Source organism: Sinohyriopsis cumingii, chromosome 1 (assembly GCF_028554795.1).
Source record: "Sinohyriopsis cumingii isolate HCF-2022 chromosome 1, ASM2855479v2, whole genome shotgun sequence".
NCBI lineage: Eukaryota > Metazoa > Mollusca > Bivalvia > Unionida > Unionidae > Sinohyriopsis > Sinohyriopsis cumingii.
The window spans coordinates 33392879-33398878 of NC_142961.1; positions in this window are offsets into that span (position 1 = coordinate 33392879).

The window sequence follows — 6000 nt, forward strand, 5'->3', positions numbered from 1 at the left end:
ACGTACGTATCTGTAAAGATAATGTACGTATCTGTAAAGATAATGTACGTATCTGTAAAGATAATGTACGTAGCTGTAAAGATAATGTACGTAGCTGTAAAGATAATGTACGTATCTGTAAAGATAATGTACGTAGCTGTAAAGATAATGTACGTAGCTGTAAAGATAATGTACGTAGCTGTAAAGATAATGTACGTATCTGTAAAGATAATGTACGTATCTGTAAAGATAACGTACGTATCTGTAAAGATAATGTACGTATCTGTAAAGATAATGTACGTAGCTGTAAAGATAATGTACGTAGCTGTAAAGATAATGTACGTAGCTGTAAAGATAGACCGGTACCTTGGTTTATTATTTTTAAACTTCGAAACTCGTGGCACCTTACGAGTGAAAATCACAGTTTCTTTGTTTACTTTTTTGTCTTTTTATTTCAAATCACAGAGCTTGTTGGATAACATTTTTATACAAACGATCAATCTGAACGTGTGGATTCACGGGAACCAACGGACGTAAGAGTCACGTCACGTGATTCTGATTTTTTGGCCATTAATATTGGTCTTTCATAACCTTGTGTGCCGTAAAACATAAGCCCGTCATTTTCTTTTACTATGTCAACCCTTTTCAGGAAAGTTTCCTACTCGATAGTGGTTTCGGTTCCTTTTCGTCATATTTTCTTCCTGTTTTATATTCCAGTTGAAGTTTCCTCGTATGCATAATCAGCATTGTTTTAACTAAAATTTCTTCACTCTACCATCTTACGGTATCCTAGACAAGTTACACTATGTCAAGCTGCTAAAACATGTAGTATTTTCCCGGTTCATCGACGTCAACTGCCTAATGAAATCACCGCTGAGACCTGAACACCAAAATTTTTAACTCTATCATAAGTGTGCTTCCGCCGCGTGTATATCATAGCATAATCACTCCTAGCAAGTTTGTACGCGTAAATATGTTGGCATCGAATATGTAAAAATGTTGGTATCAAGTGTGTACGCCTAAATTTGTTGGTAGCGCATTGAAAGCACATCATCTGTGCTAGACTGCCACTTAAATTAAGAAATCTGGTCGACGCGTGGCTACTTGAGCCAGATATTCTCACAAATGTCATAATACTTCTATTGCAAATGGAATATCTAAATTAAAATATACATGTGTTCAGTTTAGGCCGAATAACTTTAAGAAAACATTTGAACATCTGGGCAACGCTTTACCGTACAAAACAATCGATGCCACTATCTGGCAAATAATAGCGCAAAAGAAATGATGAAACAAAGGGAAATTGTTAGGTAAACTTGCATACGTCATTTTAAAAAATCAGGAAAAATATTTATGTCATCAACCTTTTGAATAATTTGTGAAGTTATCTGTGGGAATTTTTGTTTGTTCTTTTCGTTTGTTCATGGTTTTGTCTTGTTTTACTCTATTACATGTATTGACACAACTTTAATGTCAATTTTTATAAACGCAGAATATTACTGGGTTGTTTCAAATAATAAGATTCAATCCATTCATCCATCTAACCATCCATCCATCCACACACACACACACATACCTACATACCTACATACATACATACATACATACATACATGCATACCCATCTATACATACATGCATACCCATCTGAACTTACACACTGCGTGCTCTTGACTGCTAGGATTTCCGGCTTCCACTACAGAAATAGTCATTTTCCGCATTGCCACTCCTCTGCCACATTCTACCTTAATGATCACACTAAATATATGGGTTCTTTTCTATTTGCAAAATATAATAATTCGTTATATGTAAATGCATAGTTACTATCAGAATAAATATCTGAATCAATGTACAGCAAATCAAGTATACAGAGGGCACTCAAACGACAGGATATATTTGTCCATTATAGAAAGGTGTCCTAGATATGCAGAAAACACGTTCGGTGTACCCTGAGATTCTTCTAGACAAGTATCCAAGTATTTTAGTTCTGGCTATATTCAATCAGTCTGCACATCTAGACCCCGTATTCTCCGTGTTTTTTAGTACATGTCGATGTTCAGTGAGCTTGTACATCCAGGCCCCGCATTCCCCGTGCATTTCAGGTCCTAACAATATTCACAGAGCTTGTACATCCATGCTCCATATTCTCCGTGTTTTTTAGTACATGTCGATGTTCAGTGAGCTTGTACATCCAGGCCCCGCATTCCCCGTGCATTTCAGGTCCTAACAATATTCACAGAGCTTGTACATCCATGCTCCATATTCTCCGTGTCTTTTAGTACATGTCGATGTTCAGTGAGCTTGTACATCCAGGCCCCGCATTCCCCGTGCATTTCAGGTCCTAACAATATTCACAGAGCTTGTACATCCATGCTCCATATTCTCCGTGTTTTTTAGTACATGTCGATGTTCAGTGAGCTTGTACATCCAGGCCCCGCATTCCCCGTGCATTTCAGGTCCTAACAATATTCACAGAGCTTGTACATCCATGCTCCATATTCTCCGTGTTTTTTAGTACATGTCGATGTTCAGTGAGCTTGTACATCCAGGCCCCGCATTCCCCGTGCATTTCAGGTCCTAACAATATTCACAGAGCTTGTACATCCATGCTCCATATTCTCCGTGTTTTTTAGTACATGTCGATGTTCAGTGAGCTTGTACATCCAGGCCCCGCATTCCCCGTGCATTTCAGGTCCTAACAATATTCACAGAGCTTGTACATCCATGCTCCATATTCTCCGTGTTTTTTAGTACATGTCAATGTTCAGTGAGCTTGTACATATAAGCAACGTATTATCCAAGTATTTCAGTGCCTATCAGTATTCAGTGAGTTTGTACATCCAGACCTTGTATTCTCCGTGTATTTCAGTGCAACAATAAGTGCGCTTGACCACCCAGTACTGACAATAATCAGTGAGCTTTTACATCCATGCCTGGCAATATTAAATGAGCTTGAACATCCATGCCTGGCAATATTAGGTGAGTTTATAAATCCACACCTGGCAATATTTAGTGAGCTTGTACATCCACGCCTATTAATATTTCGTGAACTTGTACATCCACATCCAGTACTCTCCGTGTATTTAGGTGCCTGTCAATATCCAGTGAGCTTGTACATCCATGCCCCGTATTCTGTGTATTTTAGTGTCTCTCATTGTTCAGTGATCTTGTACACCCATGCTCCATATTATTCGTGTAATTTAGCGCCTGTCCATGTTCAATGAGTTTGTACGTATTATCCAAGAGTGTCAGGGCTTCAGCGAGAAGTAGCACCTCTGATAGTGGGACATGTGTTCTTCTCAGTAAAGTTCATCTACCGTTGGTCCCCACTTGGCATTCAGCTCTCACCTGCGAATCCAAGAAGCTGTTAGCATGCGACAGTTGCCACACCCGGCAAACCGCTTCGATAGGCGGGCGAAACCAGGTGAAGGTAACCGACGGGTCTTAAACCCTCCGTGAATTTGGGCTTGTCTACCTAAGCATGAGAAAACTGGACTCGACGGACTGCGCGGAGGGAGGAAACCACTAACTGGTTCACGGACTGAAAGGTGAATCTAGTAGAGCGTAATGGAGCTTGAAGAACATGGCGAAACACTTAGAACGCCATGATCATCAAATGTATCAGATGTATCTCCAGTCGTCTCGACCATGTCTTGCTACTGGATCAAGATTGTCCAGGACAAGAAAGTGAGGCTGACAAACTGAGCAACTCTCACTCACCTTAATCCAAGTCGATCGCATGTCACAGATTCAAACCCATACCGCACAACTCCAAACCCTGCGGAGATGGGGAAGTGACGTAACAGCGAGTGAGTGTAATACTTTAGCTGCAGCCTCGAACCTGCACACGGGCGTCTCAGGGCTTATGGTCACTTTTGACTGGACTGAGCAGCCCTTTTTAGGATCGCTTTGTTCACCTCCGAAGCATGAGGAAGTGGCTAGAAAAGGTACCTTAAACATAGCCTGTTGTATCTCACCCTGTCCAGTATACCGCTGCTGGCGGATGTTCCATCCTTGCAGTTGAACTTCATCAAAAAAGAAAAGAAAAAGACGATGGTACTCAAGTTCGGCGCGTGGAATGTTCGAAGTATTTGGGACAATGCCAAAGCAGAGAGACCAGAGGGACGGAGTGCAATATTTACTAGAAAACTGGCACGATGTAATGTGGACATAGCAGCTTTGAGTGAGACTGGGCGGCGGGTATACATTCTTCTGGGCGTCTGTGCCTCTCGCTATCTATACACTTTAAACATCATTCAATCGTTAGAAGTACATTCCTTTGCATTATTAGAGGAAAAACTGACGTGTTCGAAGCCCCAATGACGCCATTACGAACAAAAAGTCGTATATGCCAAATTGTATGAATAATGCTGAATCTCGAAAAAAATATTGATTACAAATATAATGGGTTCCATTAAAACCATATAATATCGACGTTTCAGCACATTATGAGCCATGTAATTTACCCCTCGAACTGAGATATCCTGCCATTTTCTACATGCGTCCGAATTAATTCCGAATTAATCCGATGTTGATCGGCAACATCCATGGGTCAATCAAGTTCAGTCGAAATCTTGGACACAAGATTTGATGACGTCGCCGTTGTAAACACAAGAAGCTAACACCGCACTATGTCGGTTAGTCTGCAGCTAAAGTTCGCCCTTCAGTGAATGTTCCATCTGCCCCACTGATCACTAATATTCACCAAAACCTTGTTTCTATCTAATGCACTCTTCTTCTTCTCAGTGCTGCTTTCAAAAACAAAAGCGGGCCTGCCTATCTTCATTCCCTATCGAATCACGCGCGATTAGTCACTAATGGAATTAGTCGAATGTATCACATAGTATTTTAGGATAACCTGGTTCCCTGGCATCCCATGATCTTTCTCATGTGTGCGAAGCATCATGGGAGGCCAGGGTACCAGGCTATAGTTTTGGAGCACTCTGGATACAAATCGGAATTACCAGCGACTTCGTTGACTGGATTAAAGGGTGATACCTCTTAATTCTAACCTAAATTTTTGAACGTCTGAAGTGAGACACCTCCTAATTCTAACCTGAATTTTTTATTCATCTTGACTATTTCAAAGAACGGATTGTGTCAGATAGCTTTTTAACAAATCATTTCCTTCTTTCCAAACTTTAGTTAGACTGGAAGAATGGTGAAATTTATGATAAACGGAGGCATTGGGGCTTTAAATATTTCACTTTATTATCGAGTTTAAATTCATGCTTTGTTAGGAGCAATATATTTGTGTTTTAGAAAACTTTTCAAACGAGAAATATATAATTTCAGTTATCTGCTTAGATTTGTAGATTACATTAAATAGCAAATATACCATACTGATAATTGTAATAGTCTGAAGTGGTATCTTCCAATAACAAACAAGAATGGGTAATACATCACTTTCTCACTATTTGCTGAAATATGTTTTGTATTTGCAGTGTTCGTTTTTAAAAAAGGAATAGTTAATTCGACGTATTGTATTAAAATGTACTCAGCTTGACCAACATGGGTATACGAGAAAGCTTGTTATTAGCTTCCCGTTAGGCGGTGGTTCTTTTCGGAGTCTTTTCCTCTGGTTCTTTCTGTGCAAAAATAAAAATCCTTGCCGCCATGTAGGGCCTGTCAAAAATCTGATTAAATCAGATCTCCACTGTATACATGAAGATCTGACAGCGAACGATTAGGGGTCATGTTCTGGTGACTTATGGTATTACCATAATCGCTAATTGTATCAACCAGTCAGATGAAGTCGTATATCTTTGCGTTTGGGGTCTCACTGGACAGTTTATCTGGTGAATTTTCATCCAACAATGACCAATTACAGAAAAATGAGAATACTTTTACACTGAAGATACAAATAAAAACAAACTAATGATTTTTGTAGAAAGCATACATGTGAGATTTTGACTGCAGTAATCAGGTTAATTCCCGATGCAACTGGTGGCTTTTATACTGAACCAACACTGCCACCAACCCCTAAATTTTACACTCATTTTTGACAAGAAATAGCTATTTT